The following is an 18,390-nucleotide window of genomic DNA, read 5'->3' as shown; positions in this document are numbered from 1 at the left end:
TGTGGGTGAGAGATCGCGTTTCATGTGACAGGAAAGAAGATATTTACTTGTCTTGGTATACTGCAATTTCTGCTTATCATGATTTTTCTTCACTTTTATATTAAAGGTAATTTGGCCTAAGGGATCATTTAGTGTTTTTAGTTATATTTTTTTTAGAATACTTGCACTCAGGAAAAGATGATACCTATTGTAAAGAGTTTTTTTTAACCTTAAATTAATTTGATTCCATAAAAGTCTTACTTCACTAAGCTTGCCTTTATATCTCATTCTAACATAAGTTGTATCCTTTTTTTGCTAAATGCTAGCTCAAATACAAGGAATTTTCTGGACTTTCTTGAAGACCTTTTTTAGAACAGTCTTAGCAGTCATGGGGAAGGAAGCCCATTTCAGAGGGTCAAAGAGTGACTGAGAAACAGAAGGGCAGAGAGTGAGTGGAGGTGGACAGCTGTGCCTTGTGCCTCCTGACAACGGCCTCTGGATTTAACACAGTGATGGCTCCCTCCCAGAGCACACAGCTTTGGTGTGGGGCTGACTGCTCCCTAGGGCTAGGGTGTTCTAATTCCTTATTGTGAGCTAATGTGCATATTCCAAACCCCCCGATGTCCTAGGACAGGGGATTTCAAATGGCCCTTTCTGACCCTACAGGATCCAGGCACAGGTCCCTTTATGGAACAGGAAGAGGATCCGGGTATACACGGGGTTATTACCTGCCAGACCTGGAGTTATGGGGAGTGGAGCTGAGTGAGGTCACAGCGTAGGAGCCGCTGACGGGGTCTGAGGCCATCTGGGAGGAGAGCAGAGTAAGGGTGGCCATGGGGGATGGTCAGGACAAGACCTGCACCCTCATTTGTATGCTTCATCTGTGTGCTTGGTCACAATCTACTCCTCAAGTCTCATTAACATCAGCTGATGTCTTCCCTCATTGCATCTTTTCTTCCCTCGTATATTCTGTTAAATTGTTTTAGGTTAACGTCAATTGGGTTTTTGCTCCCATACCTCTAAAATTCCTGACGAATTTGTAGATGTAGACCATGATTTCAGTGAGTTACATTGAAAAATGAAAGTGTTCACATGTGATAATTGCAGACCTGAGAAATTTAAATGATAGCATCAGGCGTGGTCCATGATCCTCAGGACATCCATATAAGCCACGTGATAATCAGAATTTTTAAGACAAGGTACTATTAGGATTTGATGGTTTGAGTGAGAATAAAGGGGAGCCCTACAATTGATTCAGTTTATCAACAGCAGAGAATCCTCCCTCACCTCTTCCAGCTCCTGTTGGTACCTGCTTCCCTGTCTTGTGGCAGCAGATCTCCAATCTCTGCCTACGTCTTTCATGTGATCTTCTTCCCTCCATGTCTCTGTGTCATCAATTCTTCTTATAAGGACACCAGTCATTGAATTTGGGGCCCACCCTAAATCCAGGATGAGTTCATCTGCGGATCTTTAATCACATCTGCAAAGACCCTGTTTCCAAATAAGATCACATTCTAAGGTTCTGGGTGAACTTGAATCTTTGGGAGACATTATTCAACCGACTACATCCTCTGCCCTCAAGTTGAGGTTGGGAGCTGGCTCAGGCAGACCAGAATGTTAACGATATCAGAGGAGTTGTTTTCACCAACAGTATTGGAGTTGTTTTCCTCAAAAGTACTTGATTCAATGTAATAAACTTAAAAATCATAATTATTTGAAATCGTGATAAGGATTCTTAAATCATATGGAAGAGAAATTTTACAAAATGAAAGAATTTTTGAGAACCAACCACCAAACAAAATAAACATGAAAGAGAGAAAGGACAAAGGGACGTATCAAAACATCTCCCTAGTTCTGTTAACAAATCAGCAAATTAAGGTACTGACAGAACCAGTCTATCCACTGAAGCAACCGTTCAGTTGGACAAAACTGACAGAATCAAGTGTTTCAGAACTGGGAAATATAATAAAATACTTACAGCATCCAGAGGAGTGATTAATGAGGGAAAACGTGGCTGAATTTGGGTAAGAAAGCACTGTGGTGTTTTTGCTTAATGCCTACCCGCTGCCATTCTCTGGTACAGCGGAGGATGTGAAGATGAGAGCCAAGAATCCTTGCATGGCTCCCTCGAGCCAGGAGACAAATACTCACCTGCTTCTTAAAATAGGGTGATTATGTGACTGGGGGGTAGTGATCTGACTTTTGGGTCCCTGAAGGACCAGCACAGAAGTTGACAGGTATTTCTCCCCCTCAGAGTGGAGGGACTTTCCAAGTGGTGTCATTGTCTGATGAAACATTTAAAGACCTATGCTACTGGTAGATGACTGGGCAATTGGCTGGGGCAGGAGAGAGACATAAAAATCTGGAAAGGAGGCATCTGAGGAGGAAGTTTTTTGGGGAATGAAAGCTTAGAATGGCCACTGCATCTACCAGGGAAGCTGGAGTGCAATGTGCACGCCCAGGATTGGATGGGTGCTCAGACAAGACCTGAGAAGACCTGGGCTTGCACCTCTGGCAGATTTGTGGGCCCCATGCAGGTAGGGGGTGAAGTCTAAGGAAGAGCTACAGGGGACCAGCTGCAAAGACTGGAGAGATTTTAATTTTTTCTTTTTTTAAAATGTATTGTTTTGGATCCTTGCATTTAAAGAAATCTCTGTCAGGTCACTTGCTGATTGTTAAGATAATTGAAAAGAGATTTCAGTGACCACACACATCAAAGAACATAGTCTTTTCCAAAATAGTTTGAAAAGTCACTAAACAAAAGGACGATTGCAGCTCATAAAAAGCCACAACAGCAAAACCTGGAAAGCAGGAGAATCTGATTCTCACAACGACCAAATTGTAATATGCAAAATGTCCAGTTACCACTACACAATTACAAATGATATGAAGGTACAGGAAAGTATGGCCGGTTCATATGAAATAGAATGGAAATTGACCGAAGTTTTTCCTGAGGAAGCCCAGGCATTGGACTCAAGAGACAAGGACTTTAAAACAACTCTCTTACATATGCTCAAAGGGCTAATGGAAAGTAGGGACAAAGGACCAAGGAAAATAAAGAGAATGATGTCTCAATTCACAGAGAATATCAATAAAGAGATAGAAACTGTAAAAAGAACCAAAGAGAAATAATTGAGTATTACCCCTGCACTTCTCCCACCTCCAACCTTAAACAACCACAAATTTACTTCCAGTCTGCACAGATTTGCCCATATTTGACATTCCATGTAAATGGAATCATGTAATACGTGGTCTTCTTTGAATACTTGCTTTCACTTAGCAGGTCTTCAAGGTGCATCCATGGTGTTGCACATGTCCTTCATATCTTTATGGCTGAAGAACATACAATGTACAGAAATATGGATCACCTTGTGTTTATACATTCATTAGATGATGGATATTGGGGCTACTCTGGTCCATCTTTTGCTTGCCCCACTCTCACCTTCAGAGCCCAACATCAATGTCTCCCATCACTCTTCAGTATCCACTGCCATCCAGTCAGCTCAGGTCTGCTTAGGCACTAGGTCTTCTCAATGTAAACACTGTTGGATCCCTTAGCAAGGGCCCTAAAAGGCAGAGGTTGGGACGGGTAGTGGCCACCTCGCTGAAGATTGCCAAGTCCAACACATGCTTTCTAGAGCTGCAACTTTAACATAAAAAAATTAGAGTGGAAATTCCCAAGGTTGCTGACACAAGTGGTCTCCAGTGGTTACTCTTAAAACACTTAAAGTACAGGGCCTCCTAGTAGACATCTGTCATCCTTCTTGGTTTCTCAGCCACTGAACCCCTATCCTATGTTTGAGGGCTTCCCTCACTTTATGATCCTGTGGGGAGACAACACCAGCTTCCAGATTTAAAAGCAGAAAATGCCAGACACATCCATTTGCATCCTCCCCGCTGCAACCAGGGCACAGTTCTGTGGATCAGATGCACCCATGAAGACTGACCCAGGAGGTGGGACCTACGCTCTGATGAGGATGGATTTGGACAGCAGTTAATAGAAGCAGCCTCAGCGGGGCTCCAGCCCGTCCCCGTCCTCCCAGAGGCTCCGTGATCCATCACCCTGTCAATCCTTCTGTTGCACACAATCAAGAGCCCTGAAAGAGAGACTGGCGCTGGTGTTGGAAGTGGGGAGACGGTCAGGAGGGGCCCACTGTTCTCATTCCAGCCTTGGTCTAGGCTGGGGGCCCTCTTCCCAGACCCCCGGACAGCTGGCGTGGTCACTGGCCCCCAGTGACCCTCCCCATGGGCTGGGTCCGCGGGCTCAGCGGGGGTCAGAGGCTACAACCCCGGGGTCAGTCCCCGCAGCGGACATCGGCGCCAGACTCCACGGAGCCATCACGTCCGGAGGATGCAGCCGTGGGGACATGCGCGTCCTCGTTGTGGGCGGAGGACACGCCGCTGTCCGGCCAGAATGCCCTGCGCCGTGGGTAGCGGCGGGGCCGGAGGAGCGGGGAGGAGGGCAGCGGGGACCGGGTCCACAACCCTCCGGGGTGTCGCTCGGGGCGGCTCGGACGCGTGGAAGGCTCCGAGCTCTGTGTCCACGGCCCCATCCAGCGCGGTCGCCTTCATTCTCCGCCATCCGCGACTCCGCTTCCTTCTGCGGCGCGGCCAACAATTTCTCTTCTCTGGGCCGCCTGCGACCTCTCAGCTCTTCCCAGCGGCCCCTGGGCTCGGCTCTCTCCGCCGCCTCTCGCCGCTTTTCGGCTGGGCTCGGCTCCTCCAACCAAGCTTCGGGCCATTCCGCCTGGCCTCCGCTGTGTCTTCACATCCCAGGCTCTTTCCGTTTATCTTCGTCTCTCTCCGCCTGGTTTTGGCTCCCGCCGCCTCTCCCCACGATTCCTTGGCTCAGCGGTTCGGGTTCGTCTCTCTCCGTCTGGTTTCGGCTTTCTACAATTTCACTGCCACAGTTCGGCTCTTTCCGTCTCTCCCCGCCAAGTCCTGGGCTCCGCTGGGCTCTCTCTGTCTGCCAAGGTCCTCGTGTACGTGGGTAGAGGTGGTTCAAATTCCCCCCTCTTCACTGTGGTACGGGAGTGTCACTTTCTCTACATCCTAATACATCAACATATTAAGCAAAGAGTAAATGTTCCTAATCTGATAAAGAAAAACAAGAATCTTGGTGTTTTACTAATTTTTCCTTTGGTGGGTGAAGTTGAGAATCATCTCTTATATTGAGAGCATTCTGTATTTTCTGTGAACTGTTCTTCGCCATTTGTCCATTTCTCTAACAGATTCTTGGTCTCTTTTGGTTGGTAAGAGTTCCTTAATATTAATAAATTAGCTTTTTGTGATGAGTTGCCAACATTCTCCTCTTTTCCTTTTTTTGTCTTTGCCTCTAGTTGTTGCTGCCATGCAGATTTTTTGAAAGGAAATCAAACATGTTGATTTGGTTTCTTGTTTTATGTTATACTTTTAAAAGAACATCTTTTCTCTGAGATTATATATAAAATATTTATCCTTTGTTTTTTTCTAGGACTTTCACAGCTTTAATATTTACATTTAAATCTATGATAATCCCTATTCCACAGAACAACTGGGGGTTCCAACATGATTTTTTTGTTAACCATTCGTTTTTTCTTTCCTGCCTTAGCACACCACCCGCACCCACTTTATTGGGAAAAATGTTCAGGCATGGAGATAATTTGAAAGAGTTGTACAGTGAACAGTCTCGTTATGGACAGAATTCTGTCCCCTCAACAGTCATGTGTTGAACCCCTAATCCCTAGTACCTCTTATTGTAACTTTATTTGTAGGTTGTGACTTAAAAGAAAGTAACTGAGATAAAATAGGGCAATTATGGTGGACCCTAATCCAATGTGATCATTGTCCTTATAAGATGAGATTAGGACACTCACACCAAGAGACGCCAGGGGCACGCATGCACAGAAGGATGACCACGTGAAGCAGCAGCAAGAGCATGGTCATCTGGAAGTCAAGGAGAGAGGACTCAGGAGAAACCAATCCTGCAGGCACCTTGGTCTTGGACTTCCAGCCTCCAGAATTATGAGAAAGTAAATTTCTGCTGTTTAAGCCACCCCGTCTGTGGTAATTTACTAGGGCAGCCCTAATGAAGACAGTCCACACTTATATTCCATCAGTTACAATTTACTATGTTTACTTTGCCACCTCCATCCATTTATCACCCAAGAATCCATCTCTGTTTAATGCATTTTGAAATAGGTTGCAGATAGCAGTAGACTTCACTCCTAAACATGTTAGCATACATAGTCATTAAAGTTCAATATTTGACTGAGGCTGGAGGATCTTCCCAAGTGGCTCACTGAATGGTGAGCACTTGGTGTTGACAAGTTGGTTCCTCTCCACATGGACCTCTCCACAGGGCTACTTGAGCGTCCTCATGGCATGGTGGATGGCTTCCCCTAGAGAGGGCGCAATCTAAGAGACCAAGGAGGAAGCTTCAGTGTGTTTTATGATGTAGCCTCAGATGTGATACACTGTCATTTCTGCAGCACTGTATTGATCGCTTGGGTTCATGACAATTAACGGTGAATTGAATGTGGGAGGAGACTGCACAGGGCATAAACACAGGTGGAAAGTACCATTGATGGCTAACTTGGCTGCTAGCCCACACACCCACGTTTCCTCCAGGCCACCTCTCCTCATCAGCCCGGAATTCCTTTTCTTCTGCTCCAGCTCACCCCTGAGAACCTGGTTTGATTGGAGCTGTTTGGGGCCTCTGGAGTCCATGGCTGTGTTTGGGACAACGTGGAAGGTGTCATCTTTCCCTTTACTCTTGCTCCTCTCCCCTCTCTATCCTTCTCAACCTCTCCCCCAGCTCCAGCCTTCCTTGGCTCCTAGTGACTCTTTTAGCAGTAGAGGATATTCTGAAGGTCAGTAGGTTGTGCAACAGATAAGAGGGGTTTGCTGGAGCGGGGAAAGTTTGCTTCCTGGGCTCCTGTCACCTTCTGTAGAAGGGGAGCTTGAGGGTTGTTGGTGGCTTGTCAGGACAACATCTGTGTTCCTTATTCTGAGACTGGGTCCTTCACATTCCCCAGGGCAGGGGATATTAGATGGGGCTCCATCTATCCACTACAGTTGGGGACAGAGACACCTACACAGCAAGAGGAAACTGAGGAGCTGGCAGCTGGGGCTCAGAATGTTCCTTGTGTTTGGGATTAGGGAGGACTCACCACAGGGGCCGTCGTCTCCTCTTGGGAGGGACTTGAGGGACTTGCATTGTGGGATCATCTCATTTGTGTTGAGTGCTGCTTGCTGATGCTTCTATAGACTCTTATCTTTTGATAATGGGAAGAGAAGGAGTTTTCTTTTTCTGTACCCTAATAATTTAATAAGGATCTAGCCATTTCTTTTATTTTAAAAAATAGAATTTATTATATGAACTCTATGTAAAGCAAACTGACAAGCCTTCCCTAATAATACCTGTGACTTAAAGAGCTCAGTAATAACTTTTACAGTCTCCCAGTTGACAATTCACATCATTCTTGTTATATGATATACACTGTTTCATTCTTTTTTCTGAATTCCTTCTCTTTCCAGCTGACTTTGTAGAAGTATATGTTTCCCGTTGTTGCAGATTGTGTTCTTCAGGAAGCAAATGCTGAGATGGAGTTAGGATTGCAAAAGGTTTAAGAAACCTTTTGGCAACCTAAGGGCCCATCAAGGGGAGAGTAGATAAAGAAGATGTGGTATATATACACAATGGAATATTACTCAGCCATAAGAAACAATGAAATCTAGCCATTTGTGACAACAATGACGGACATTGATGATGTTAGGCAAAGTGAAATAAGTCAGAAGGAGAAGGTCAAATACTGTATGATCTCACTCATTATGTAGTAGATAATAACAACAACAAACAAACACATAGAGACATTGATTGGATTGGTGATTACCAGAGGGGGCAGGGGAAGGGAAGAGGGTGAAAGGGATGATTCGGCACATGTGTGTGGTGATGGGTTGTAATTAGTATTTGGGTGGTGAACATGATATAATCTATGCAGAAATAGAAGTATAATGATATACACCTGAAATTTATACAATGTTATAAACTAAAATTACTGCAATAAACAAAAAAATAAAAAAACAAAAAAAGAAACCTTTTGCACTCCTAACTGCTGTGAAAGTAACGAGCCACAGGATTGGGCCAGGGGAACAGCAGAACGTTATACACACCTACACCAAAGTCTCCACCAGTCTTATGGGGACCTGCAAAGCAAAAACTGCCCTTTAGAGGAGTCCATGTTGGGCAGAAATGCTAGGCCCTTGTACCGCCACCTTGCTCAGTCATTGCGTGTGGGCAACCTCAAGAAGAGAAAAACCCAAAGAAAGAGTGACCTGGGCTTGAAAGCCAAAGCAGAGTCTGAAAAGATGACAGCAAGACATCGTCAGCTAATCGCCCGGTAATTGGGCAAGTCCTTTCTTGAATGCTGCGTGTCCATGTCAGCCACGTGTGTGTCTGAACCTCCCTCACAGACTGGCATGGCACCTTGCATATAGCCCTTGCACTAGTAAAGATTAGTTGGTTGCTAAGAGTATGAACTTCACTATTTACTACAACCAACCCTGCTGTGTCAACGTGTCACTGCCCAAACACACCTAGTATTACCTCCTGATGTGGTCAGATCTGAGTGTGGGAAGAAAAAGTAACAAATCCACTTGGCCCCATGATCCACATGCTGAAATCTCACAGCAAAATCACAGATGAAATACCTTTCCCAATACCATATGTTGTATAGTTGAGTTGAGGAATTTTTTTACCTAATTCCAGAATATCGATTTTCCTCTTATATTGCTGTAGACGTAACAAGATCAACTCCCCCACCTCCACTGGCCACTAAAGGAATAAAGAGAGATCATGAAGACAGAGAATTAGAGACACCAGCATAGGAGAGATCAAGCATTTTAGAAAACAGAAAGTGGATAGAGACGTGGCAATTAATATGGCAGAACATAGAAAGCTGAAGCCCAAGTTCTAGAGTGGAGAAAGCCAGCAAGAAACAAGCTGATTCCTATTGCAGAACTTGCATCAGCTCAGAAATGAGGCCCCTGATCCTCTGAACCGGGAGAGACTGAAAACGCAAAATGGCTGTGAGTCTTTAAAAGACGCATTTGAGCCCAGTGATCTGCCTCACTCCACGAGCCCAGGTCACAACCCACTGACACCTTGAAAGAAGACCAGAGTGAAAGGTTACTCCTGAGGTTAAACTTGACCTCAGTGACACCAAAAAACATAAAGGGAAAGAGTAGAGCTGGAAGAAAGCTGAGGAATCACCCAAAAAGATAAATGAGAAGCTGTTGAGCAAAGAAAATTAGAATACCAACCTGGAGGTCAAATATCTAATTAGGTGTTTCAAGACAAATGAAAACAATGGCAATGGTGGGAAGAAATGATCAAATAATCTAGCAAACATTCCACAAGCCAAGACTACACATTTCCAGGTCTAAAAGACCACAAATATCCAGAACAATGAATGAAAAAAGACACATCACCATTAAAGAAACAACAATTTAAAAACCTTCCTATAGACGCACCAGGCCAGACAGGTTTACCATCAAATTCTACCAAACATTCCAGGAACCCGAGAGGTAGTTTTCTGAGGATCTGTTTGACACTTACATTGGAGAACCTGGCGTGTTGCCTAGTGAGACTCTGGTGACTGCTTTTCTGGGGGTGTGGAGACGGGGTTACTCTTTGCTGGGGATACTCATATCTAGTCTGAGGAGTCAAGAGACAAGCTGGGGTTTGTGTTGGTGAAAATGGTGTGGTATTTGTTGGCGCTCCTTTCTTCTTGGTGTATAGGGGGTTGTAAGTTGCTTTTTGGGGTTTCCAACATCTCTAATCTGTCAGGAATATGGGGGATCAATTGCTGAGGCTTCCATCATTTGATGGAGCCCTCATGATGTTGGGGATAACTGGGAGGCATGAGACTGAGGTTCCTGTTGTCTCTGGTGCTTGGAGGCTGGAGGACCACTGCTTGTATGGGGCTCCCACTTTTCAAGTGTTGGGGTGACAGGGAGGTGTCACTGGATGGAGGGCCATTGTCTCTAATTCAGGGAGAGGATTGGGATAATTGCATGAGATTCCACTTATCTTTAGTCAGGGGGCTCTGGAGGGGTCTTTATAGATCTCCTTTTTTTCTGGTGCTGCGGGAGAGTAGAAGTCTCACTTTCTGGGTCTGCCCTTGTCTGTATTGTTGGCATAGACAAGGTGGGTCACTGGGCTGGGGCTTCCCATTGTCTAGTGTTGAGGAGCAGCTAAGAGTGTGACTTAACAGGCTGCTGTCATTTCTAGAATTGGAAGTCACTATGGGGCGCTTGCTGGAGTCCCATAATTTCTAGTTATGGGGGGATGGAGGTCTTGCTTGCTCAGACCCCAGCATTTGTGTTTGCAGATGGCAGTTGTTATCTGAGGTCCAGTTGCCTCTAGTTTTGGAAGGAACTGGTGGTGTCTCGCTAGGGCTTCTGTCACATCTGCTATTGGATGCAGATTGTGAGCACCATTTGCTGGGGCTCCATAATCTCTAGTCTTGGGGGGTGGAGTAAGATTCCCTTGGAGGGGCTTCCATCATCTCTAGTTTTCGGGTTCCAGTTCAACGTGTTTTTAAAAGCATTTTATTTTGAAAATATTTAGACTTACATAAAAGTTGTAAAAGTATACAGGATTGTTTTATTCAGTCAATATTCATTATATTTACGTACATTTTGTTTCCTGCTGATGATCATTCCAGCATTATGTGTCTTTGTGTGGAATTCTTTTCCTTCAGCCTGAAAATTCTCTTGAGGTTCTTGAAGTTGAGTTCTGCTGTTGTTTAATTGTTCTAGCTAGGTTTTTTTAAACGCCCTTTGGAAAATATCTTGAATTTGTCTGCATTTTTGAAGAATATTTTTCTTAAGTCAGAGAATTTTAAATGGGCAGTTTTTTTCCCCCTCCCATTCAACCCTTTAGTTGTCAGATGTCATTCATGTCTTCTGCTTCCAAAGTTTCTTTTGAAAAGTTTCCAGACTTACTATTGCTCTTATGAAAGAAACGTGTCCTTTTCCTTTGGTTGCTTTAAAGATTTCTAGTTTGTCTTTCATTTTCTACAATTGTCCATGTTTCTTTGCTTTGATTCATAGTTATTTTGAAGTCTTTGTTTGCTAACTCCGGTATCTGGATTGTCTCTGGGTCTGCTTCTACTGATTTATATATTCATAATTCAGAGCATTTTCCTGCTGTTCTTCATGTCTATTAATCTTTTATTGTGTGCTGGATCTTGTGAACAATACCTCGTAGAAGGTCTTAATCATGTTGCCTTCCTCTAACGATTAGGTTTCTAGTACGAATGGATCACCCTGAGCCTCTGAAGGCTAGGTTTTAGACCCTAAAAGGACATATATATTTCAGTTTTGCACTGACTCCCAAGATGTAATCCTTACTCTTAGTGTGTGGCACTGACTCTCAGGCTGTGACATTTCTAGGGTCATAATTGAAAGCCACGGCTTTTTTATTTTATCAAGGTCATTCCACTTCAGAAGAGTCCAAAAGCCAACCTCACACTCCTGGCATGTGTGATTTCTGACATTTCTGCACAATATTCAGTTTTCAGTGGCTTTTATCTTCTAAGTCTCCTAGATTCGTTCCCTGCACATGCACAAGTGAGGTGTTATTCAAGGACCTGATGGGGGATTTCTAGGCAGATTTTGGGGGCTTCTGTTTGTGAATCTTTATTTTCCACTAAAATATCCTTCAGAGATATTTCAGGGTCAGGTTGTATTTCCTCTACCATAGCCCTGGAATCCAGTATTCTTCCAGAGAGCCCTGGTTCCTTCCTTTTTCTTTAGAATAGTATCTTAGAAACCAATTTCTGGGTGGTTGATCAGTATTCTCATTATTACTGGAGTGTCGTTCTTCTAGGCCTTCTGACCTCACAGGCTTTGGAAAGATATGAAGCTATACTATCCTCTACATACACACATTATCTATCTATCTATGTATCTATCTATGTATCTATCTATCTATCTACCCATCCATCCGTGAAAAGCGTGAATTGATAATGGTAGCTCTTATTCCAATCAAATACCTCAGTTGGAGTGGAATAAGAGCTAGCCTTCTCTCTTTCCTTGTTTATAACATCTTTCTTTGACTGTGATACACTGGCTCTCATCATCTACAATATATTTACTTAGTTGTTCAAATCTGGTATACGCATAAACTAGTTTCAGAATTGCTAACCCATACCCTTCCGAGAAACATTTTTCATGAACTAGAGTACAAGATTTCTGATCAGTTCTTTTGATCCAGGCTTACAGGATCTGGTAAAACATATTTTTACAAAGTAAATTTGCTTTCATTTTCATCGCCTTCATTGTGACAATGTTATTCATTTGCAATACATTTAGATTCATTTGTTATAGCTTGTTTTCCGTTTTACGTTCCATTCACTACCGGGTGGATTAATTTTTTGAACCTACAGTAATATCCACTCTGGTGTGTACAGTTCTATGGGCCTTGGCTAATGCATAGAGTTGTGTATCCATCAACACAGTCATGATCGAACATGACACACACATGAACTGTCTTCATAGGAAAATTCCATCACTCCCAAATTCCTTTGTGCAGTCCCTTTGTAGTCATCCCCTCTCTTACTCTTTGCCCCTGGAAACCGTTGATTTGTTGTCCTTCCGTACAGTTTTGCCTTTCCCCAAATGGCGTACAATGGAATCTACAATAAATGGCTTTTGTCTCTGGCTTCTTTCACTTAGGAAATTGAATCTGATTTAAATTGAAGCATATGTTACACATAGCACAATGCATAGATCTTAGGTGTAGAACTCAATGCATCTTGACAATTGCATACACCTATGTAACCTATGTAACGCCTTTCAAGATATAGAACGTTCTCTTCACCCCATAAATTTCCTCCATGTGCCTTCTTGGTCAATCCTTGCTCCTTCCTCACCCCTTCTCCACAATCTGAGCTTAGATGCAACCACTGTTCTGATTATTTTTCCTATCACAGGTTATTTTTGACTGTTCTTGGAACTCATACAAATAGAATCATACAATATTTACTCTTTTTTGTATGTGGCTGATTTGCTCAGTATAATCCTGCAATGGATTTTAATTAATTCACAATAAAAGATGAAGTATATAATGTTTCCTATATACTGGGAGTCTCATAAATGTTTTACATATATTAGCTGATTGATCCTTAATACAAATCTGTGAAGTAGGCACTCTCATTGTTCTCATTATACAGATGAAGAAACTTTGGCATAAAAAGTTTGTTACTTGCTTGAGGTAACCATCTCTAAAGAAGAGAACTGAGATTAGGCAGAAGAGATTGAACTGTGATAAGTTAAAAATGGAGACCACAGTTGATCCCAATGGGAGCACTGGAGCTGAGGTGGCCCTTCAGGGGTCTCTCAAATGAGGCAAAGGAATTGGGCCTTTGTATCCTCCCCCCATGAACCAGTCATTGGAAGTGGGCTGCCATTGGGAGTGGTCACAATCTTAGGTGTGGCACTTTCCTTTGGCCCAAGGAAATTCCCAGAGAGGTTGGCCGGATGAGCCCTTAGAAGACTTTCGGCAGTTACAAGAGCGAGCGACTTAGTCCTTAAAGAAGAATCTAGAAAATATATCACTGTCTCCACTGTGGTCCATCACTTATGCCACTCAGATGCATTTGCTTCTTACAGTCAGTACACTAGGATTCTGGTCAGTCATGTTGACTGGGGAAACTTAGAAGAGGAAGTTCAGTGGGACAAATTACAGACAGCTCTTGACTGTACCTTTCCTTAGTGCTCCAATTGATACTTACCATCCCACTACTCCTACTGACCCATTTAGATTCCCTTCACCCTTGACAAGCACCTCTGGTGGTCTGGGTGGCTTATCAGGAGGGAGGATCCGGTTCCTCATCCCTGAGTCATCTGAACACCTGATCACCACTCCCTTCACAGGATACAGCTGCTACACTTAATTATTGGGGAAAGAATATCAAAAGACATCCCAATGGATTACCTGAAGGCCAAATGTCTTCTTTGACCTCACTCTATAACAGAAGCCCCATGTCCTCTGGATGAATTACTTGTGCCAGAGGCCACAGTGACTTCTTTCCTTCTGTTGGTCTCATACGCAGTAGTAAAGTTCAATGGGACTCTGACTTTGTTTCCTGGTAGAAGTATCCACCTCTGGGAACTAGGACCTGTTGGTTAATTGTTGTTTGCAATTCTTCCCAAGAACCCCATAACCCATCATACGTGAAGAACACCTGCAATGGCAACTATTTTATACTACACCTGGGAGTATCCATGCTTGGATTGCACCTAGGACAGTGCAGTAGCTGATGGGATTCCTGGGCAGGGCTATGAACTTTCCACCAAGGTGATTGACAAGAGTAGATTCTCAGGCAAAAAAGGGCTGCACAGTTCAGAATATCTTCCATTGCCCCAGTAGATCCGCCTTCTCTATCTTGATGCACCCAGGAAGGTTAGTGAAGATGAACTACGTCAACGGGCTTTCTTGCCTTAAGGCATTTGGCTGGGTTTAGTTAATGGAGAGCCTAGACATGAAATCAGAAGAATGAAAGAGAGTGACATCTGGTCCTGGATATTTCTTGCAGGAGAACCTGGGGCTGGATGCTACTTCTGACCTCCTTTCAGCTCCTGGAATGCAAGTCCCTCCTCTCTTGTTTCTAGAATTGGATAATTGCTCACTCTCCTTACCCCTTCAGGCTCATGGGTGTTAATAGAGCCCTACACTTACCAGCTTATGGGGTACCAACCACCTTTTGTGGTTTTCTTACATCCTGTCCACAACTCCGAGAAGCCCTTGTATGAAAACTCTACTTGAATCATCCTAGTCTCAGTGTGTCCTCTGTTTCCTGCTGAGATTCCTACTGATATGCCAACTCATTGGTAGCACAAGGAAAAGACCTAATAGTGCACCATAAAGCCCAACAAGATCAGGACCCATCAAGTCTATGACCACATCATCTACCACTCCTTCCCTGTCCCCACCATGATGTACTCCAGTCACACTGGCCTCCGTGTTGTGGACCTTTGCATGAATAAACTGCTTTAGCCACACAAATTCATATGACTCACTGTCCCAACTCGTGAAGGTCTCTGTTCAAGTGCCCCTTAACTAAGACTTTTTCCCTTCTTATTCCATGTAAAATAGCAAGATCCCAATCCCTATTAACTGTCTTAAAATACTTTCCTTTTCTACATAACACTTATAGTAACATATTTTCTTGATTTTTCTATAATCTGTCTTTCCCCTATTAGAACTTAAGTGCTCCAATAGCAGAAGTGGAGTTTTATTCATTGCTGCAGACACCAGTGTCTCCAACAGTGCTTGGCATATAGAATATACTCAACAAATAGGCTGGTGGTTAAGGGTATCGACTGTCTGTGCTCAAATCTGGGCTCTACCATTTTCTAACCAGAGAGCTCAGGCAAGTGACATGCCAGTTTTCTCATTATTATCAATTATCAAGCATTTAACGGTGAATAAAACAAAGAGGTTACAGTACAGGAGATCAGGAGAGAGATACACACGAGGTAGGAGAATATGGAGAACTTAGAAAAAGTAAAACACTTAGAAAGTAGTGTCCTAAAGATAGAGAAGTCAACTGGGTCAAATGATGCTGCGTGGTGAAGTAAAATGAGAGTAAAAAATGACCACTGATTTGGGCCTCATAGAAGTTGCTGATGTCCTTGACAAGAGCAGATTGAGTGACATACTTGGACAAATCTGATTGAAGTGAATTGAAAAGAATGGGAATTGAGGAAGAGGATTATTTGAACACTAACAACCCTTGCAAATGTTTGCCTTGAAGATTAGCAGAGAAACGGCAAAAGAGCTGTTGAGAGAGACTTTGGGTTTAGGAGAGACAGACTTTAAATGGAAGATACTGAAACATGTAGTAAGTAAGTGCTGGAGTCCTGGCACAGGACATAGGTCTAAGGAATAGGTTAGGTGTAAATATATGTGAACTTAGACTTTATCCCATGCCAAACTGGTACGAACTGGATAATGGATATCTATTCCCTGAACTGTGCATGAGACCAGTTCTTCAGATAATGGTCAAAAAGTCCTAAGGGTGAGGTTGGCGATATAGGCTGTAAAGTACCCTTGAGGGTTACCCAAGGCATGGTCAATGACCACCTCCTTGGGTATCACAGGAATCATGCTGGGCTGTTTATGCTGATTGTAATACCAGCTCTTTGTAATACTGTGTTTTGTTGGATGCAACATCTTTCAGTCAATTGCAAGAAACAGAATGTTTGCCCGGGAAAGAAAAAATCTAACCTCCGTATGGGGTTGTTTCCAGAGCCTTGCTGACCCCCAGCCCTGATGACATCTCTGACACCTGCAGTGGAAGATGTTGCCCAAACTTATATTTCACCTTTGTCTTTACCAGGGCACAGGGTCCCAGGAGCAGAGTCCCAGAGCAGGGAGTACCCCAGAGCTCCTTACTGAGAGCAGTGACCAGTTAGGCCTGGACTGGGGGAGTGACAGCAAGAGGAGACCAGAAGCAACTCTGATCCACAGTGACATTGAGGGAAGATCTGAGCCAGTATATATCGCTTCTGAAAATGCCCTAGTTCTGATCAATAACTAATCTTCTTTCCATGGTCTTGAATGGCAGAGCACATTTAGACACGTGTACCCTGCACAGGAGTAAAATTTCCCTGCAGAGGGCTACACTGTAGGTCTCCTTCCAGCTCTGCTCCCCCAGTCACAACTGACTAAAGGCCTTGCCTCAAGCTGGTGAGTCAGCTGAGATGTTCTTTCTGCTTCTTCTGCCCCTTCCTGGGAAATTTCCACATTCCATGTGCATGATGAGTTATTATGATGGCTTTGATTACATAAGGCCCAGTGTCTACAAGGAAGGGGACTTGGTGGTCAATGGGTTTTCCCCCTTCTATACATTGACCCAGGATTCAGAAATGCAACAGAAATTTCTTTGTGATTCGTCCAAGCAAAGATGTCACATTTTACCTGTAAGTTCATGTGTGTGTGTGAATCCCTCTGACAGTTACGAAAGTTGAATATAAAAGCTGTGTTGAGAATCTCCCATAAACTGTGAATCATCAGCTCCTTTTTTTCCTTTAATAATTATTTGTGGCTTCCTTTTTTTTTCCCTTCTGGAATATTTTCCTTCTAAACAGAAGACAGAAGTAAGCATCTTTTATTTTCTCCTGCCTTGGAGTAATCTCCATTAGTGATTATTTTCTGAAAGCCTAAAGGATGCAAGTTGCAGGCAAAAAAAACCAAGATCCCACTGCGGTGATCCTCATGTCATCCTGCTCCTGACCCACGAAGTGGGAGGGGAGAGAATCCTTGCGCACACCATATCTTGGCTAGAAGTTAGTGCTAAGAGCAAGTCTCATCAAAGTATATAGATTATTCAAAAACGAACTTTTTATTGAGATGATATTCATTTTTCTTCAAAATGAATTTACTGAGTATCCTTTATGGTCTAAAATAATTTGGAGTATTCCCTGACAAAGATGTGTTGTTTTCCAGTTTAATGAGATATAATTGAAGTTCATCACTGTATAAATTTAAGGTGTACAGCATAATGGTTTGACTTAGATATTTCGTAAAATGATGACCACAATAAGTTTAGCTAGCATCTATCATCTCATATAAATATAATAAAAAGAAAAAGCAAAAAAAAGAAAAGATATTTTTTTCCTTGTGATGAGAACTCAGGTTTTATCTCTTAACAACTTTATTTGTACTATAAAGCAGTGTTAACTATAGTCATGGTGTACATTATTTCCCTAGTACTTATCAAAGATCTAGTGTTTAACATATATATATGAAGAAATTTTCTAGATGTCTTTTTATTAATTGCTAGGCTAATGATACTGTGGTCAGAGAATGCACAGTGTATAATTTCAATGTTCAAAGTCTTACTTGATGGCCCAGTGCATGGTTAAATGTATGTATATTCTTTGGTGTTCATAGAATACCACCATTATTGACATTTTTATGTAAATATCTGTTAAGCTTAAGTCTTCCATAACTTTGCATATTTTCTTCATCTTTAATTTGACCAGAGGTTGTGTTAAATCTCCAAATCTTGTTGTTCATATATGTACTTATACACATGAATCTATAAATAATAGCTCTTTTTCACTTTGGGGGTATGTATATTGACTGTTAACACTCGATCTTCTCTTCCTTTCATCACATATGGTCACCATATATGTCACATATGACATATGGTCACCACCTTTGATATTTCACATGCTTTTTGCTTTGCACTCGGATTTTATCAGATATTAACGAGGATACCCATGCTTTCTTTTTGTTCATATTTAAATGGGATATCATTTCTATCTACTTTAATCACTTCTGTGTTTTGCTTCAAGTATTGGAAAGTATGTAGTTGGATCCTTTGGTAGGTGGAATGTGCCCCCAAAGGTGAC

The sequence above is a fragment of the Ceratotherium simum genome, unplaced genomic scaffold (genome assembly GCF_057802395.1).
Source record: "Ceratotherium simum simum isolate JZ-2026a unplaced genomic scaffold, ASM5780239v1 HiC_scaffold_43, whole genome shotgun sequence".
NCBI lineage: Eukaryota > Metazoa > Chordata > Mammalia > Perissodactyla > Rhinocerotidae > Ceratotherium > Ceratotherium simum.
The sequence above is the reverse complement of the archived record's forward strand: the minus strand, read 5'-3'. Positions refer to the sequence as shown.